The following is a 21,415-nucleotide window of genomic DNA, read 5'->3' as shown; positions in this document are numbered from 1 at the left end:
AGTCCTGGTTTCATTTCCCAAGTCTCAAGAGACTCAAATCTGCCCTCACTGCTTCTCAGATCTGTGAGGTCCTGCCCTGTGACTCAGGTTTAATCAGCAGAGTGTAGCCTTGAGGCCTAATCAGGGCTCCCAGTTTCAGCTTGGCAGTGGTTCCTTCAGAAGATAATTGAATGACTCTTTGAGTTGTGAGGTCGTATAATAACCCCCCTTCATTTACTAACTGTTGTAGCATTGAGAAAGCTACTTCACCTATTTGTGCCTCAGTTTACTTATCAGTAAACTGGCGATGAAACTAATAGCAAATAACTTCTTAGAGTTGTTGTGAGAATTAAGTGAGTGAAGTTACGTAAAGCCTTTGGAACAGTGCCTGACGCACAGTGAGCATATATATGTGTTAGCTATGATGATGATGATGATGATAATGATCCTTCTACTCCCATGTGACACATGAGGAAACTGAGGCACAGAGAGTTGAAATAATGTGCTTAAGGTCTCACAGCTGGTGTTAAACCCAATATTTGTGCCCAAGTCTCTTAACCCAATGCCCTTTCTATACTAAGATGAAACCACTCATGCAGAAAAAATGGTTTAATAGAAGTCTTAGAACCAATTTTGGCCAGAGACAGAATATTCTTTAGAGATGAATTCTGTCATGCATAGGTTTTCTAAATTATTTGCAATTTTAATATTTCAGAGTCTGGCACATACAGATGCTCAGTTAATATTCATTGAGTAATGAGTTGTTCTAAGCCTCTTTCTTATTTCTTTACCATAGTGGCTGGAAGGTCAATTTAAAGCCATGCTTTGACAAAGACTTGATTTCCACCTCCATTCTGGAAAATAAATTTTAAAATGCAACAGGTGGGTTTTGAGGTAATTCTAGAGGAAGCATTTACTAGCAGTGAAAGGCCTGAAACCAGCAGTGTGCTGGTAGGTATTTACAAGTGACTCTCCAGGACATGGAGGGAAGGGAGCAACCTAATTTGCAGCATTTGCCAGTTTCAAACTATCAACTCCATGCTACTGAATGCAGAATTGGGAAGAGACACACAGTAGCACACTATTATACAGTGTTGCTAACATGCAAATAAAATAGTACAAATATTTGTTATATATTACATATATAATACACATGTATAATATAGTAATAATATGACAGATAATAGTAAAATGTAGTAAAATATTTTTGGAAATGATGAATTTTGAATAGTTATCACTCTTGTTTCTAATATAATTTAAAGTTTATATAATTTAATGAAAATTCAATTGCAATAAAAAACACAGCAGTGTTAAGCATATTTACATTGTTGTGAAATAGATCTCTAGAACTTCTCCATCTTGTAAAACTGAAACGCTATACCCATTAAACAACAACTCCTCATTTCCCTCTCCCATAGCCTCTAATAACCTCCATTCTACTTTCTGTCTCTATGAATTTCACTACTTCAGATGTCTCATATAAGTGCAATCATACAGTGTCATTTTGCGACTGGTTTATTTCACTTAGCATAATGTCCTCAAAGTTCATTCATGTTGTAGCATGTGACAAGATTTCCTTCCTTTTTAAGGCTGAGTACTATCTATTGTGTGTGTATACTACATTTCATTTATCCATTTATCTGTCAGCACACCCTTTGGCTATTGCAAATAATACCATTAGGAACATGGATGTTAATTTAATTTTTAATGATGGTTTGATTTTTGACAACTGGCTCACAAATTTCCTGAAAATTGTTTACAATCAGCTCTTGAGGGTTGGTGTGAGCTGGCTTTAACACACCACTGCCTGGAATCAGTGATTAGCCTTCACTTGAAGATTTAAAAATTGGGCTGGTTTGCCTGGGAGGATTTAAACCATGCTTCCCACCTACTGGTAGAAAGATGGACAAAACTGTCAGGAATTTTGGTCATGTGGAATTGCAGAACTTGGAATATCCCTGACTTTGTGATAACTTAGCCTTCTTACTCAAGGCGTGTCCTTGGATCAGCAGCAGTTGTATTACCTGAAAACTTCTTAGAAATGCATGATCCAGTATTCCACTTCAGATTTACTGAATCAGAATCTCCATTGTAGCAGGGAACCCCGGTGTACTTTAAAACTTGGAAAGCACTTAGCCACTCCCACAACACACATGCACGCACACACACACACGTACACACATACACACACACACACAGCTCCCACATCTTCTACTCCATTACACAGATGAGAAAATTGAGGTCTGGAGAGGGAAAGGGACTATCCCAAAATTAAAGTGTATGTCAGTGGCAGAACTAAGACCAGAATTTCCCTATCTCTAAAGAAGCCTTTTATGTCTTTTGTTCATATCTGGTTAAAAAAAATGTATAAAAGGTATAATCTGAAGTATATATGGGTGAAATTATATGATGGTGTGTTTGCAATATGCTTTACAATACTCCAGAAAGGAAGTTTGAAACAAAAGTGGCCATGAATTCTTAACTTTTGAAGCTGGGTAGTGGGTAAATGGGGATTCACTATATGATTCTATTTGTATGTATGTTTGAATATTTCCATATTAAAAAGTAAAATGAGGAAAAGTGCAGTGGAGCAGGGAGTTCTGGTAATATAATAGTAGCTGAAATTAAGTTTTCAGATTATTGTGGATTTCACTTACTGATGGAGTGGGCCATGTGCATAAATGTTCAGCAGCTGTATGGGTCGCAGGCAGGAGGGAAGCTTGGGTTCCAATCCCAGGAAAAGATGCTTCCTGTCCTTAAGAGCTTGAGTATCTGGTGCTTGGAGCTGCCCTGCATTTTTATAATTAGCATTCTGGTGCCTCCACCAATTGAGGGAGGAGAAGGCTTGAAGATGAGCACCAAATTCTGTAAAGCAGAACTTCTCATCTCATTGGATCCTGACACACTGAAAGGATGCCCTGTCAGGCATCTCCAACCCAAGCTGTTTAGAAAGCATCTATTGCTAGGGATGAACAGAGACTGGGATACGGGCAAGTAGGGAAATATTTCCTCCAAGTTGACATTCAGCAAAAGTAAATTTTGGGAGAACGTGAAAGCTGTCCTTTCATATTAGTTCTAAATATGACAGTATGCTTGCTGGATTTTGCAGAGAGCTGATGGCTGCAAGCCAACAGCGAGAATTGGGAGCAGGAATGAGGTGCTGCATACCTCTCTGGGTAGGCAAGGATTTGTTCTTCACAGGGTTGGAGTAAAATTCAGAGAGTGTGGCTGGTAGACTGGCCCTACTTCAGCATCCTAGCTCCCATCTGATTGATTCTCGGGAGACACAAAGTCACTAAAGCTTCCTCTTCAGTGCTCTAGAATTGTCTCTCAGAGCTGCTTCTATTTCCGTTTTAGGGCTATCATAGGATAGGAGAGGACTATGAAGTTAGAGAATGAGAGGGGCAGTCTGACAGGGTCTCCCCTTCCAACTGACTTAGTCTATTTTTGTATTGATATAAAGGAATACTTGAGGCCGAGTAATTTATAAAGAAAAGAGGTTTATTTGTCTTGTGGTTTTGCAGGCTGTACAGAAAGCAAGGCATCAATATATGCTTGTGATGAGGGCCCCAGGAAGCTTCTACTCATGGTGGAACATGAACGAGAGCTGGCGTGTGCAGATTGCATGGCAAGAAGAAGCATGAGAGAGGGGGGGGAGTGCCAGGCTCTTTTAAGCAACCATCTGTTGCAGAAGTAATAGAGCAAGAACTCACTCATTACCTCGAGGAAGGCACCAAGCGATTGATGAGGAATCTGCCCCCATGACCATGCCCCACTTCCAACACTGGGGATCAAATTTCAACATGAGATTTGGATGAGGTCAAATATCTAAACTATGGCATCAACTGAGGACCACTTTTTGTTTCATCTAGGCTCTGAAAGTGACCTTGTTCTCCCAGCTCAGCATCCATAACTGACTCCTACCCCAACAGAATATTTAACAATATGCCTGCTTGTTGACATGCTCATTTGGTGGATGTATTAGTCCTTTTTCACACTGCTATAAAGACACTACTAGAGACTAGGTAATTTATAAAGGAAAGATGTTTAATTGACTCATAGTTCTGCATGGCTGGGGAGGCCTCAGGAAACTTATAATCATGGAAGAAGGGGAAGGAGAATCAAGTACCTTCTTCACAAGGCAGCAGGAAAAAGAAAGTGAGTGTGTGTAACGTAGGAACTGTCAAACACTTAATAAAACCATCAGATCTTGTGAAAACTCACTCACAATCATGAGAACAGCATAAAGGAAACTGCCTCTATGATCCAATCTCTTCCCACCAGGCCCCTCCCTCAACACATGGGGATTATGAGGATTACAATTCGAGGTGAGATTTGGGTGGGGACACGGAGCCAAATCAAATCAGTAGGGTTCACGTCATTGCACACTCTAAGTCGCACAGTCATTTATTCCCTAGTCAGGGCAGATCTGACACAAAATTATGACCCTCCCCTGGCCCTCCCCTAAAGTCTTTCTAGCTCTCCTATTCCTGGAAATTATGACTTTTCGTTGTATTGTATGTGAAAGGCATTTTCAACACAAATGTAATGATTGGTTACAAAAAACTACTGGGAGTGGAAGAACGGAGGCAGGTAGGCTTCTGAAGAACAAGTCATCCAGGTTGGAGGTGTGGGTGTACCTTATTCACTAGGGGAGAGATGGAGGTCTGGCAGTGAGGGAGGGCTCTCTGAGGCAAACTGGAAATTATATTCCTGACATTCACAGACTGTGCCTAGAACCAGGGCAGAGGTCTTAGAGACCCCTGATTCAGGAGACAATAAATTCCAGGGATCTCAGGCTGCAGAGCAGTCCAAGAATGCGGGCTGGAAAGTCTACGGTTTATACTCTACTCTACTTTTGCTTGCATTTAAAAGTTTGAAAGTGGATCTCCCTCAGGCTAAAGTGTAAGCAGCTTGACCAGCCTCAAATCAAGCTCAAGTATTCCTGGGCTGCCAAAGATAGAGTATTCAAGCTGTCCAGAAAACATATTAAAGTGGCATTGCTGAGAATGAAGCAGGGATGGGCTTTATATGCCTTCATTCCCATACATACATCCTCTCACCTTATAATAACCTTCCAGGTCTTTTCTCAGAATTCTGGGACTCCAAAATTGCTGGAGTAGACGATCCTTTCTATTTTTAAATTTTGTTATTGAAACTTTCAAACACATACAAAAGTAGAGAAAACAGTATAATGAACTATAATGAACCCCTATATACCTATTATCCAGTTTCAGCAATTAGTAACTTTATTTCTCCATTCACTCCCTCACCACACATCTCTGGGTTATTTTGAAGCAAATCCTTGATGTCATCATATCATTTTGTCTGAAAATAGCATGTATCTCTGAACAATATAGACTCTTTAAAAATTATCATTGTAATACCATTATCAAACCTTAAATATACTAAGAATACATTCTTAATATCATACAGTATCCATTCAGTGTTCAGATTTCACTGAGCATCTCACAAATATAATTTTCAAACAGCTGTATTCCCACAAGAATACAAAGGTCCATACATTACGAATGACTGATATGTCTCTTAAGGCTCTTTAAGCTTAGGTTCTGGGTTCCCTCTCCCTCTCCTTCTCCTTGCCTCTATCCTTCCCTCCTTGTGTTTATTGGGGAAACCATTTTTTGTTTTCTTTGTTTTAGCATTTTGCACAATCTGGTCTGCATTTTACTGACTACATATATTTTGGTATAATGTTTTTCTATGTTCTATTCCCTGTAAATTGAGGTGATATAGACACTTGATCAGATTCTGATTCAGTTTTTTGGCCAAACTCCTTCACAGATAGTGTTGTGTCACTCCATCTGGAAGCTCTCTTTCTGTAATAATATCATCTCTCTTCTTTACAGATGAGGGAAACAGATTCAAACCAGGATGAGGCTGACAGAACTGGACACACTATAAAGCCAAGGTCTTCTGACTCCCCAAACAGTATTCTTTGCCCTGTGCCACATACCACCAGGTTCTTGAGTGAGGCACTTCATGAGTAGGTCAGGAAGACCACACTGGGAAGGGCTGCCTACATTTTTCTGCTTTAAACAGAACATCCCCCTAGTTTCCTAGGGCTCTCTGGCCCCCACTCCAGCCCAGTATTCCTATGGCATAGCTTGGGAAGTCCCAATCTGAAAAAACAGATCGAGGCAGGTTTCCCTATTTGTTCTGGCAAGTCTCAGATTGGGGAAAGGTGGTCCTTCAGTATGGAGGAAGAAAGGGGTTGTTGGGCTCAGAACAGCAAGGTGAGATGTGCTTGCAAACTGGTGAAACTGGGTGGGTGAGCCTACTGCCCTTCCTTCTATGAGTAATATCCTGGGCTTAGTGCCAATGGATTGGAGAAAAGGAAGGAAAGGGAGATGGGGGAGAAGCAAGAGAAAGTATGGAGCATAGAATTCTGGGGAATCACCTTGAAGGAAGAGGTCAGCCTCTGGTGCTACTGTTCTTTGTGGAATGGAAGCAGGGAGTTCCAGCCAGCAAAGAAAACCCCTTTCTGCCTGAAGATTACTCATTAGCAAATTCAGACCTTAATGAAAAGATTGGTTTGTTTACTCATTTGTGTACATTTTAGATTTCCAACATGTTTCATGGATCCAGGTAGGCTATTTATTAAGCACAGGCGATTCAGAAAGTCTGAAGACCTGGACGGATGCTAGGAGGTCTTCTCAATCTCCCAACCTTCCTAAGAGATCCCCCAATTTCCTTCCCCTCTGGTTCTGTTTCCTTTTCTACCAACCTTCACCATAGTGCAGTCCTTTCTCAGAGTTAATTCAAATCCTTCCTGATAAAACGTAAACCCATTTCCTCTTCTCCTTCATAGAGAAGAAGAGCAGCCTTACCTATAGTAATAACTCAAGGGCTTAATATTTTAGTTCAAACCTCTGTCACATCCGAGGCTAATTATTGCACTAGCCTATGTCTTGGCCTCATCTGTCACTCCTTCTGTCATCATCATCTATTCTATGGCCAGATTAATCTTCCCAAGGAAAAGCACTGCACATGTGAGAAATGTAGAGCATCTTGGTGCCTGCTTGGACAACTATCCTGATTAGGCTATTTCCTAGCTGTATGACCTCAACTTATATGTGCCTCAGTTTCCTCATCTGTAAAAGATAACTGACAACCTTTGTGTTGTGTTTGTGAAGATTAAATACATATGAGGCACATACATAATTTAGGCTATGGATTATGCATTTCTGTGCCTGAACTAATCATTCCTTACTGTCCCTCTATTTCTGTTTCTTGAAATACTACCTTGCTTCTAAGTCTAGTTCAGATGCTACCTCCTATATGAAAACTTTTCTGGGCTCTTCAGTTGGAGGCAATCTCTTTCTTTCCTATATATCCAGAACAATTTTATTGGCACAGCCCTTACAACATCCGAATATATTGCCATGTACTGTCATCATTTACACGTGACTATCTTAATAGGACTACCTTAAGGGAAATTACCTGAAACACACCTACTATTCAGTCCAATGTTCAATCAGTGGGGATGGTATTATTCCTGTATGTTTTGCTGTTTAAATGAAAGGTTGTCTGGGAGGTGGAGGTTGCAGTGAGCCGAGATCACACCACTGCACTCCAGCCTGGGTGACAGAGCGAGACTCCATCTCAAAAAAGAAAGAAAGAAAGAAAGAAAGAAAGAAAGAAAGAAAGAAAGAAAGAAAGAAAGAAAGAAAGAGAAAAGAAAAGAAAAGAAAAGAAAAGAAAAGAAAAGAAAAGAAAAGAAAAGAAAAAAAGAAAGAAAGAAAAAATCAAAAGTTCTCAGTCCTGGCTGTACACTGGGATCACCTAAGGATATTTAGAAACTACTGAGTCCTGGGCCTCATACCCAGTGATTCTGACATAATTGGTCTGGGATGGGGACTGGAAACTTCTACTTTTTAATCTTCTCTGGTGATTCTGATGCATACCCAGGGCTAGGAATTCCTAGTTTAAAAAGTTTAGCAAGATATGTGAGCTTACGTAAACCTCACAACAACATTGGTAGGTCACGCTGTAAGTGTATTAGTCTGTTCTCACACTGCGAATAAAGAAATACCCACGACTAGGTAATTTATAAAAGAAAGAGACTTTACTGACTCACAGTTCTGTTTGGCTTGGGAGGCCTCAAAAAACTTACAATTATGGCAGAAGGGGAAGCAAACACATCCTTTGTCACATCGAGGCAACGAGGAGAAGTGCCAAGCAAAAGGGGGGAAAGCCCCTTATAAAACCATCAGATCTTGTAAGAACTCACTCACTATCATGAGAAAAGCAACACGGGGGTAACTGCCCCCATGATTCAATTACCTCCCACTGGGTCGCTACCATAACATGCTGGGATTATGGGAACTACAATTCAAGATGAGATTTGGGTAGGGACACAGCCAAACCATACCATTCCACCCCTGGCCCCTCCCAAATCTCATGTCCTCACATTTCAAAACACAATCATGCCTTCCCAACAGTCCCCAAACATCTTAACTCATTCCAGCATTAACCAAACAGTCCAAAGTCTCATCTGAGACAAGGCACGTCCTTTCCACCTATGAGCCTCTAAAATCAAAAGCAAGCTAGTTACTTCCTAGATAGAATGGGGGTGCAGGCATTGGGTAAATATACCCATTCTAAATGGGAGAAATGGGCCAAAACAAAGGAGATACAGGCGCCATATGAGTCTGAAATTCAATAGGGCAGTCTTTAAATCTTAAAGCTCCAAAATTATGTCCTTTGACTCCTTGTCTCACATCCAGATCACTCTGATGCAAGAGTCCCAGTGGGGACTCTGTGTGGGGACTCCAGCCCCACATTTCCCTTCTGCACTGCCCTAGCAGATGTTCTCCATGAGGGCTCTTCCCCTTCAGCAAACTTCTTCCTGGACATGCAGACATTTCCATACATCCTCTGAAATCTAGGTGGAGGTTCCCAAACCTCAATTCTTGACTTCTGTGCACCCACAGGCTCAACACCACATGGAAGCCATCAAGGCTTAAGGCTGGCACCATGTGAAGCAATCATCTGAGCTATATCTTGGCCCCTTTTAGCCATGGCTGGAGCTGAAGCAGCTGTGACACAGGGCACCATGTCCTGAGGCTGTACAGAGCAGGGGGGCACTGAGCCTGGCCCATGAAACCATTTTTCCCTCCTAGGCCTCCAGGACAGTGATAGGAGGGTGTGCCATGAAGGTCTCTGACATCCCCTGGAGACATTTTCCTCATTGTCTTGGGGATTAACTATTGATCCCTCACTACTTATGCAAATTTCTGTAGATGGCTTCAATTTCTTTCCAGAAAAATGGGTTTTTCTTTTTCTTTTCTTTCTTTTTTTCAAACAGAGTCTCACTGTGTCACCCAGGCTTGAGTGTAGTGGCACAGTCTCAGCTCACTGCAACCTCCACCTTGCAGGTTCAAGTGATTCTCCTGCCTCAGCCTCTCAAGTAGCTGGCACTACAGGCACCTGCCACCACACTCAGCTATTTTTTTTTTTTGTATTTTTAGTAAAAATGGGGTTTCACTATCTTGGTCAGGCTTGTCTTGAACTCCTGACATCATGATCCACCTGCCTCAGCCTCCCAAAGTGCTGGGATTACAGGCATGAGCCACTGCGACCAACCAGGTTTTTCTTTTGTACTGCATCACCAAGCTGCAAATTTTTCAAACATTTATGCTCTGTCTCCTCTCAAATGCTTTGTTCCTTAGAAATTTCTTCAGCCGGGGGCACACCCAAGACAGCCGAATAGAAACACCTCCAACCTCCAGCTTCCAGTATGAGTGACACAGAAGACGGGTGATTTCTGCATTTTCAACTGAGGTACTGGGTTCATCTCACTGGGGAGTTCCAGACAAATGGTGCTGGTCAGCTGCTGCAGCCCGACCAGCGAGAGCTGAAGCAGGGCGAGGCATTGCCTCACCTGGGAAGAAAAAGGGGGAAGCAAAACCCTTTTCCTAGCCAAGGGAAACTGAGACACACAACATCTGGAAAATCGGGTAACTCCCACCCTAATACTGTGCTTTACCAAGGGTCATAGCAAATGGCACACCAGGAGATTATATCCCACACCTGGCCGGGAGGGTCCAACACCCACGGAACCTCCCTCATTGCTAGCACAGCAGTCTGAGATCTAACTGCAAGGCCGCAGTGAGGCTGGGGGAGGGGCGGCCGCAATTGCTGAGGCTTAAGTGGGTAAACAAAGACCCTGGGAAGCTCGAATTGGGTGGAGCCCATCACAGCCCAAGGAGGTTGGCCTGCCTCTGTAGACTCCTCCTCTGGGGACAGGGCATAGCTAAACAAAAAGCAGCAGAAACCTCGACAGAGGTGAATGCTCCAGTCTGATAGCTTTGAAGAGAGGAGTGGATCTCCCAGCATGGAGGTTGAGATCTGAGAAAGGACAGACTGTCTGCTCTAGTGGGTCATTTACCCCTGAGTAGCCTAACTGGGAGACATCCCCCACTAGGTGAAGACATACACCTCACACCTCACATGGCGGGGTAAACCTCTGAGATGAAGCTTCCAGAGCAATAATCAGATAGCGACACTCGCTGTTCAGCAATATTCTATCTTCTGCAACCTCCACCACTGATACCCAGGCAAACAGTGTCTGGAGTGGACCTCAAGCAAATTCCAACAGACATACAGCTGAGGGTCCTCACTGTTAGAAGGAAAACTAACAAACAGAAAGGACAACCCCACAAAAACCCCATCAGTATGTCACCATCATCAAAGACCAAAGGCAGATAAAACCACAAAAATGGGGAAAAAGTGCAGAAAAGCTGCAAATTCAAAAAATCAGAGCGCATCTCCCCCTCCAAAGGAACGCAGCTCAGAACAAAGCTGGATGAATGACTTTGATGAGTTGAGAGAAGGAGGCTTCAGTCAATCAAACTTCTCAGAGCTAAACGAGGAACTATGTAATCAGCACAAACAAACTAAAAACCTTGAAAACAGAATGGATGAATGGATAACTAGAATAATCAATGCAGAGAACACCTTAAAAGAACTGATAGAGATGAAAACCATAACACGAGAAATACATGACAAATGCACAAGCTTCAGTAACCGACTCGATCAACTGGAAGAAAGAGTATCAGCAATTGAAGATCAAATGAATAAAATGAAGTGAGAAGAGAAGTGGGGAGAAAAAAGAGTAAAAAGAAATGAACAAAGTCTCCAAGAAGTATGGGATTATGTGAAAAGACCAAATCTACATCTGATTGGGGTGCCTGAAAGTGAGGGGGAAAATGGAACCAAGTTGGAAAACACTCTGCAGGATATCATCCAGGAGAATTTCCCCAACAGTAAGGCAGGCTATAATTCAAATTCAGGAAATACAGAGAACGCCACAAAGATACTCCTCGAGAAGAGCAACTCCAACACACATAATTGTCAAATTCACCAAAGTTGAAATGAAGGAAAAAATGTTAAGGGCAGCCAGAGAGAAAGGTCGGGTTACCCACAAAGGGAAGCCCATCAGACTACCAGCAGATCTCTTGAAAGAAATTCTACAAGCCAGAAGAGAGTGGGGGCCAATATTCTACATTCTTAAAGAAAAGAATTTTAAACCCAGAATTTCATATCCAACCAAACTAAGTTTCATAAGTGAAGGAGAAATAAAATCCTTTACAGACAAGCAAATGCTTAGAGATTTTGTCACCACCAGGCATGCCCTAAAAGAGATCCTGAAGGAAGCACTAAACATGGAAAGGAACAACAGGTACCAGCCATTGCAAAAACATGCCAAAATGTAAAGACCATCGATGCTAGGTAGAAACTGCATCAACTAGCGAGCAAAATAACCAGCTAATATCATAATGACAGGATCAAGTTCACCCATAACAATATTAACCTTAAATGTAAATGGACTAAATGGTCCCATTAAAAGATACAGACTGGCAAATTGCATAAAGATTCAAGACCCATCAGTTTGATGTATTCACGAGACCGATCTCACATGCAGAGACACACATAGGCTCAAAATAAAGGGATGGAGGAAGATCTACCAAGCAAATGGAAAACAACAAAAAAGCTGGGGTTGCAATCCTAGTCTCTGATAAAATACACTTTAAACCATCAAAGATCAAAAGAGACAAAGAAGGTTATTACATAATGGCAAAGGGATCAATTCATCAGGAAGAGCTAACTATCCTAAATATATATGCACCCAATACAGGAACACCCAGAGTCATAAAGCAAGTCCTTAGAGACTTACAAAGAGATTTAGACTCCCATACAATAATAATGGGAGATTTTAACACCCCACTGTCAACATTAGACAGATCAACAAGACAGAAAGTTACCAAGGATATCCAGGAATTGAACTCAACTCTGCACCATGTGGAACTAATAGACATCTACAGAATTCTCCACCCCAAATCAACAGAATATACATTCTTCTCAGCACCACATCAAACTTATTCCAAAATTGACCACATAGTTGGAAGTAAAGCACTCCTCAGCAAATGTACAAGAACAGAAATTATAACAAACTGTCTCTCAGACCACAGTGCAATCAAACTAGAACTCAGGACTAAGAAACTCAATCAAAACCGCTCAACTACATGGAAACTGAACAACCTGCTCCTGAGTGACTACTGGCTACATAACGAAATGAAGGTAGAAATAAAGATGTTCTTTGAAACCAATGAGAACAAGGATACAACAACCAGAATCTCTGGGACACATTTAAAGCAGTGTGTAGAGGGAAATTTATAGCACTAAATGCCCACAAGAGAAAGCTGGAAAGATCTAAAATTGACACTCTAACATCACAATTAAAAGAATTAGAGAGGCTAGAGCAAACACATTCAAAAGCTAGCAGAAGGCAAGAAATAAAAAAGATCAGAGCAGAACTGAAGGAGATAGAGACACAAGAAACTCTCCAAAAAATCAATGAATCCAGGAGTTGGTTCTCTGAAAAGATCAATAAAATTGATAGACTGCTAGCAAGACTAATAAAGAAGAAAAGAGAGAAGAATCAAATAGATGCAATTAAAAATGATAAAGGGGATATCACCACCGACCCCACAGAAATACAAACGACAATCAGATAATGCTATAAACACTTCTTCGCAAATAAACTAGAAAACCTAGAAGAAATGGATAATTTCCTGGACACTTACACTCTCCCAAGACTAAACAAGAAAGAAGTTGAATCCCTGAATAGACCAATAGCAGGCTCTGAAATTGAGGCAATAATTAATAGCCTACCAACCAAAAAAAGTCCAGGACCAGATGGATTCACAACCAAATTGTACTGGAGGTACAAGAAGGAGTTGGTACCATACTTTCTGAAACTATTCCAATCAATAGAAAAAGAGGGAATCCTCCCTAACTCATTTTATGAGGCCAACATCATCCTGATACCAAAGCCTGACAGAGATACAACAAAAAAAGAGAATTTTAGACCAATATCCCTGATGAACATCGATGCAAAAATCCTCAGTAAAATACTGGCAAACAGAATCCAGCAGCATATCAAAAAGTTTATCCACCATGATCAAGTGGGCTTCATCCCTGGGATGCAAGGCTGGTTCAACATATGGAAATCAATAAACGTAATCTAGCATATAAACAGAACCAAAGACAAAAACCACATGATTATCTCAATAGGTGCAAAAAGGAATCCAACTTACAAGGGATGTAAAGGACCTCTTCAAGGAGAACTACAAACCACTGCTCAGTGAAATAAAAGAGGACACAAACAAATGGAAGAACATACCATGCTCACGGATAGGAAGAATCAATATCGTGAAAATGGCCATACTGCCTAAGGTAATTTATAGATTCAATGCCATCCCCATTAAGCTACCAATGAGTTTCTTCACAGAATTGGAAAAAACTGCTTTAAAGTTCATATGGAACCAAAAAAGATGCCGCATTGCCAAGACAATCCTAAGCCAAAAGAACAAAGCTGGAGGCATCATGCTACCTGACTTCAAACTATACTACAAGGCTACAGTAACCAAAACAGCATGGTACTGGTACCAAAACAGAGATATAGACCAATTGAACAGAACAGAGCCCTCAGAAATAATACCAAACATCTACAGTCATCTGATCTTTGACAAACCTGAGAGAAACAAGAAATGGGGAAAGGATTCCCTATTTAATAAATGGTGCTGGGAAAATTGGCTAGCCATAAGTAGAAAGCTGAAATTGGATCCTTTCCTTACTCCTTATACGAAAATTAATTCAAGATGGATTAGAGACTTAAATGTTAGACCTAATACCATAAAAACCCAAGAAGAAAACCTAGGTAATACCATTCAGGACATAGGCATGGGCAAGGACTTCATGTCTAAAACACCAAAAGCAACGGCAACTAAAGCCAAAATTGACAAATGGGATCTAATTAAACTAAAGAGCTTCTGCACAGCAAAAGAAACTACCATCAGAGTGAACAGGCAACCTACAGAATGGGAGAAAATTTTTGCAATCTACTCATCTGACAAAGAGCTAATATCCAGAATCTATAAATAACTCAATTAAATTTACAAGAAAAAAACAAACAACCTCATCAAAACGGGCAAAGGATATGAATAGACCCTTCTCAAAAGAAGACATTCATACAGCCAGAGAGACATGAAAAAATGCTCATCATCACTGGCCATCAGAGAAATGCAGATCCAAACCACAATGAGATACCATTTCACACCAATTAGAATGGCAATCATTAAAAAGTCAGAAAACAACAGGTGCTGGAGAGGATGTGGAGAAATAGGAACACTTTTACACTGTTGGTGGAACTGTAAACTAGTTCAACCATTGTGGAAAACAGTGTGGCGATTCCTCAAGGATCTGGAACTAGAAATATCATTTGACCTAGCCATCCCATTACTGGGGATATACCTGAAGGATTATAAGTCATGCTGCTCTAAAGACACATGCACATGTATGTTTATTGCGGCACTATTCACAATAGCAAAGACTTGGAATCAACCCAAATGTCCATCAGTGACAGACTGGATTAAGAAAATGTGGCACATATATACCATGGAATACTATGCAGCCATAAAAAAGGATGAGTTCGTGTCCTTTGCAGGGATATGGATGCAGCTGGAAACCATCATTCTCTGCAAACTATCGCAAGAACAGAAAACCAAATACCGCATGTTCTCACTCATAAGTGGGAATTGAAAAATGAGATCACTTGGACACAGGAAGGGGAGCATTACATACCATGTCCAATTGTGGGGAGGGGATACGGGGGAAGGATAGCATTAGGAGATATTACCTAATATAAATGATGAGTTAACAGGTGCAGCACACCAACATGGCACATGTATATATATGTGACAAACCTGCACATTGTGCACATGTACCCTAGAACTTAAAGTATAATAATAAAATTAAATTAAAAAAGAATAAATTTGGGATCCCCCCCAAAGAAAGAAATTTCTTCAGCCAGATACCCTAAATCATTTCTCTCATGTTCAAATTTTCACAGATCTCTAGGGCAAGGGCAAAATGCACTCATGCCTGGCCAGTGTGACCTTTACTCCAGTTCTCAACAAGTCCTTCATCTCCATCTGAGACAACTTCAACCTGGACTTGTTTGTCCATAGCACTATCAGCATTTTGGTCAAAGCCATTGAACAGGTCTCTAGGAAGTTCCAAGCTTTTCTACATCTTCCTGACTTCTTCTGAGCCCTCCAAACTCTTCCAACCTCTGCCGATTACCCAGTTTCAAAGTTGTTTCCACATTTTTGGGAATTTACAGTAACAACCCACTAGCCAGTACCAATTTACTCTATTAGTCCTGTCTCACACTGCTAATGAAGACATACCCAAGACTAGGTAATTTATAAAGAGAAGAGATTTAATTGACTCACAGTTTCACATGACTGGGGATGCCTCTGAAAACTTACAACCATGGCAGAAGGGGAAGCAAACATGTTCTTGTTTACATGACAGCAGCAAGGAGAAGTGCCAAGCAAAAAGGGGAAAGGCCCCTTATAAAACATCAGATCTCATGAGAACTCACGCACTATCATGAGAAAAGCAGCATGTGGGGAACTGCCCCCATGATTCAATTACCTCCCTTTAGGTCCCTCCCACAACATATGGGGATTATGGGAACTACAAATCAAGATGTTATTTGGGTGGGGACATAGCAAAATTATTATTAAAATGTTATTAATTCTGTTTTGTAAATACAGATATTAAGGCTCAAATAGGTTAAAATGACTACTCCAAGGTGACAGAAATGTTAAGTGGCAGAGGGGGGACGTGTAGATAGGGTTTCTAACTCAAAGTTTTGTGCAATGTCCTCCAGAATACAGACCTCCTATCACATTGGTTGCTCCTCAGGTTCAGGAATGTTTCTTCAAGGTAAGAAACATATCCTCAGGGTCAGAAACATGTTATCAAGGTCAGTTTACGCGTTTTTTTATCCTCTGCACTCCCAGCATGTGACACAGGGCCTTATCCTGAGTGAGGAATGGTGAAGAATAAAATGCACTGATTACTCATGAGTGAAGGGAAAAGAGAAGAGGTAGATTGGTGGAGGGTACTGGGGCAGACTTCTTGAAGAAAGGCATAAAGGCAAAAGCAAAGTCTTCTGACTCCTCATTCAGCGCTCTTTCCACTATATCTCACCACTTTTCCCAGATTAAATAAATAAATAAGATTGAGGGGAGGCAGCAAAAGGTGGTGGAATGGGACTCTATAGTATAGCCCTCCTACAGACACACCAATTCAAACAACAATCTACAGATGAAAATACCTTCACAGGAGCTAAGAAAACCACAGAACATGATTATAGCACAATAATAAGTAAAAACACATGGAAGTGGGTAGGAAGGAGAGTCTTATATGGCCTGTGTCACCCCTCCCTCAACCCCAGTTAGCACAGTGTGGGGAGATATTTTGCTTGCTTGGGGAAAAGAAGGAAGTGAGCACAGATCTCTGCCTTAGACCAGAACGCTGGGCCTGCCACAGTAAAATCAAGCACCAGGCAGGTCACCAGGGCTCCATAATCCAGGCAAGAACTTGCAGACTGAGCCACCAGACCTATCCTGGTAGCAGGTGGGACATCACAGCACCAGGCTTTATGTCTGTGAGGCAGAGTCCATTTCGAGTCTGCACCACTTCAGGACCAACATCACTGACGCTGGGAACCAGGCTCTTCTCACCAATGATACTCCTCACAGAAATAGAAAAACCAATGCTAGAGTTTGTATGGAACCATGAAAGATCTTGAATAGCTAAAGCAATCCTGGGCAAAAGGAACAAAGCTGGAAGCATCACAATTACCTGACTTCAAAATGTACTACAAAGCTATAGTAACCAAAACAGTATGGAAAGGGCATGAAAGCAGACACATAGAGCAAAGAAACAGAATAGAGAGCCCAGAAGCAAGTTCACATATTTATAGCCAACTGCTTTTTTAATGTAAGTTATTGGGGTACAGTTGGTATTTGGTTACATGAGTAAGTTATTTAGTAGTGATTTGTGAGATTTTGGTGCACTCATCACCCAAGCAGTATACACTGCACCACATTTGTAGTCTTTTATCTTCGCCCCTCTTCCTCTTCCTCCCAAGTCCCCAAAGTACAAAGTATCATTCTTATGCCTTTGCATCCTCATAGATTAGCTCCCACATATCAGTGAGAATATACAATGTTTAGTTTTCCATTCCTGAGTTACTTTACTTAAAATAATAATCTCCAATCTCATCCAGGTCACTGAAAATGTTGTTAATTTATTCCTTTTTATGTACAGCCAACTGATTTTTGACAAAGGTGCCAGGAACACACATTGAGGAAAAGACAGTCTTCAATAAATGGTGCTTAAAAACTGGATATCCACATGCGTAATAATGAAATTAGACTGTGACCTCACTTTATATAAAAATTCAACTGAAAATGGATTAAAGACTTAAGTATAAGACTCTAAACTATGAAAATACAGGAAAAAAACATAGGGGGAAGTCTCCATGACATTGGTTTTTTGGATATGACCCTGAAAGTACAGGCAACAAAAGCAAAATAAACAAATGGGTTAGCATTAAATTGAAAAGCTTCTGCACAGTCAAGGAAACAATCCTGAGTTAAGAGATAACACATATAATGGGGTAAAATATCTGCAAACCTTGTATCTGATAAGAGGCTGCTTTCCATAATATATAAGAAACTCAAACAACTCAATAACAAGAAAATGAATAACATGATTTAAAATGGGCAAGGAACAAAAAGAATAAAATACCTAGGAATGCAGCTAATCAGGGAAGTGAAGGATTACTACATGGAGAACTACAAAACACTACTCAAAGTAATCAGAGATTGCATAACCAAATGGAAAAACTTTCTATGTTCATGGATATGAAGAATCAATACCATTAAAATGGCCATATGGCCCAAAGCAATGTATAGATTCAATGCTATTTCTATGAAATTACCAAGAACATACTTCATAGCACTAGAAAAAAAACTATTTTAAAATTCATATGGAACTGAAAAAGAGCATGAAGAGTCAAGGCAGTTTTAAGTAAAAATAACAAAGCAGGAGGCATCATGCTACTCAACTTCAAGCTATACTACAGGGCTACAGTAACCAAAAAAGCATGGTACTGGTACGCAAACAGACAGACCAATGGAACAGCATAGAAAGCCCAGAAATAAGCCACACACCTACAACTATCTGATCATTGACAAAGCTGATAAAAACAAGCAATAAGGAGAAGATTCCCTGTTCAATAAATGGTGCCTGGGATAACTGGCTAGTCATATGCATAAGATTGAAACTGAACCCCTTCCTTACAACCATATACAAAAATCACCTGAAGATAGACTAAAGATGTAAATATGAAACCTAAAACTATAAAAATCCTGGAAAACAACCTAGGCAATACCATTCTTGACACAGGAATGGGCAACGATTTCATGACAAAGATGCCAAAAGCAATCGCAACAAAAGCAAAAATTGATAAATGGGATATAATTAAACTAAAGAGCTTCTGTACAGCAAAATAAATTATCAACAGAGTAAACAGACCTACAGAATAGTAGAAAATTTTTGCAAACTATACATTTGACAAAGGTCTAATATCTTGCACCCATAAGAAACTTAAATGTACAAGAAAAAAACAAACAACCCCATTAAAAAGTGGGCAAAGAGCACGAACAGACACTTTTTAAAGGAAGGCCTACGTGCAGCCAACAAGCATATGAAAGAAAACTCAATATCAATGATCATTAGCGAAATGCAAATCAAAACCACAATGAGATACCATCTCACACCAGTCAAAATGGCTATGACTAAAATGTCAAAAGAATACTTATCCGGGTGACCTTAGGTCAAGCTTGTATCCTTCCATACTATCACAACTGATGATCTCTCGAGCGTGCTATCTCCTGGCTAGAGGCCAACAAACTCAAGTCATTACAGCAACTCATAACAGAGCAACCCTGCTTCAAGGAAGGAGAAAACAACAACTACTTCCACCATCTGTCAATATCTTGGCTATCCAGAGGTCCTGAGTCTGCCTATTTGACATCTTCACCGCTAGTAAAACCGGCATTTGAGAAAACCAGCACACTAAACAAAACTATAACTAAGGATCATCACAGAGTCCACTTTACTTCCCTGCTACCTCCACTGGAGCAGGCTGTGGTATCCATGGCTGAGAGACCTGAAGATTGATCACATCATAAGACTCTTTGCAGACACTTCCCAGTACCAACATGAAGTCTGGTAGCTCTACTGGTTGGCTACACCCAGAAGAGCAATAATAATCACTGCAGTCTGGCTCTCAGGAAGCCCCATTCCTAGGCGAATGGGGAGAGCACCACATCAAGGGATCACCCTGTGGGACAAAAGAATCTGAACAGCAGTGCTTGAACCCCACATCTTTCCTCTGACATGGTCTACACAAATGAGAAGAGAGAGGGAACTAGAAAAAGATCTCTGGTAATACAGAAAAGGAAGGTTCTTTAACACCCTCAAAAGTTCACACTAGCTCACCAGCAATAGATCCAAACCCAGAAGAAATCTCTGAATTTTCAGTAAGAATTCAGAAGGTTGATTATTAAGCTACTGAGGGAGGCACCAGAGAAAGGCGAAAACCAAATTAAAGAAAATAAAATAATAATACAGGATACAAATAGAAAAAAATCTTTAGAGAAATATATAGCATAAATTTAAAAAAAATCACGATTTCTGGCAATGAAAGCCACACTTAGAGAAATGCAAAGTAAACTGGAAGGTTTCAACAATAAAATTGAAGAAGTAGAAGAAAGACCTTCAGAGCTTGAGGACAAGGTGTTCAAATTAAGCCAACCTGACAAAGACAAAGAAAGAAGAATTTTTTAAAAATGAACAAAACCTCCAAGAAGCTTGAATGGTAATAAAATATTTTCAACAAAATTCAGTCCAGGACCAGAGGGATTCACAGCTGAATTCTATCAGACATTCAAAGAAGAATTGGTACCAATCCTATTGAAACTATTCCAAAAGATAGAGAAAGAGGGAATGCTCCCTAAATCATTCCATGAAGCCAGTATCACCCTAATACCAAAACCAGAAGACATTAAAAAAAGCTACAGACCAATATCCCTGATTACGATAGATGCAAAACTCCTCAACAAAATTTTAGCAAATGGAATCCAACAGCATATCCAAAAAATATAATCCACCATGATCAAGAGAGCTTCCTACCAGAAATTCATGGATGGTTTAACACAGCAAGTCAGTAAATGTCATACACCACATAAGCAGAATTACAAACAAAAATCACATAATCATCTCAATAGATGCACAATAAGGATTTGACAAAATCCAGCATCCTTTAATGATTAAAACCCTCAGCAAAATTGGCATAGAAGGGACTTACCTTAAGGTAACATAAGCCATGTATGACAAACCCATAGCCAATATTATACTGAACAGGGAAAAGTTGAAAACGTCCCCCCTGAGAACTTGAATAAGACAAAGCTGTCACTTTCACCACCTCTATTTAACATAGTACTGGAAGTCCTGGACGGAGGAATCAGACAAGAGAAAAAAATAAAAGGCATCCAAATTGCTAAAGGGGAAGTCAAAATGTCGCTATTTGCTGATGATATGATCGTATACCAGAAAACCCTACACACTCATCTAAAAAGCTCCTCAATTCGATAAATGAATTCAGTAAAGTTTCAGGATACAAAATTAATGTACACAAATCAGGGGCACTGCTATACACCAACAGCGACCAAGCTGAGAATCAAATAAGGAACTCAATTCCTTTTACAATATCTGCAAAAAATAAAATAAAATAAAGTAAAATCCTTAGGAATAGACCTAACCAAGGAGGTGAAAGACCTCTACAAGGAAAACTACAAAACACTACTGAAATAAATAATAGCCAACACAAACAAATGAAAACATCCCCCATGCTCATGGATGAGTAGAATCAATACTGTAAAAATAACCACGCTGCCAAAAGCAATCTACAAATTCACTGCAA

Source organism: Macaca thibetana, chromosome X (genome assembly GCF_024542745.1).
Source record: "Macaca thibetana thibetana isolate TM-01 chromosome X, ASM2454274v1, whole genome shotgun sequence".
Classification (NCBI taxonomy): Eukaryota; Metazoa; Chordata; class Mammalia; order Primates; family Cercopithecidae; genus Macaca; species Macaca thibetana.
Note: the sequence above shows the minus strand (reverse complement) of the source record.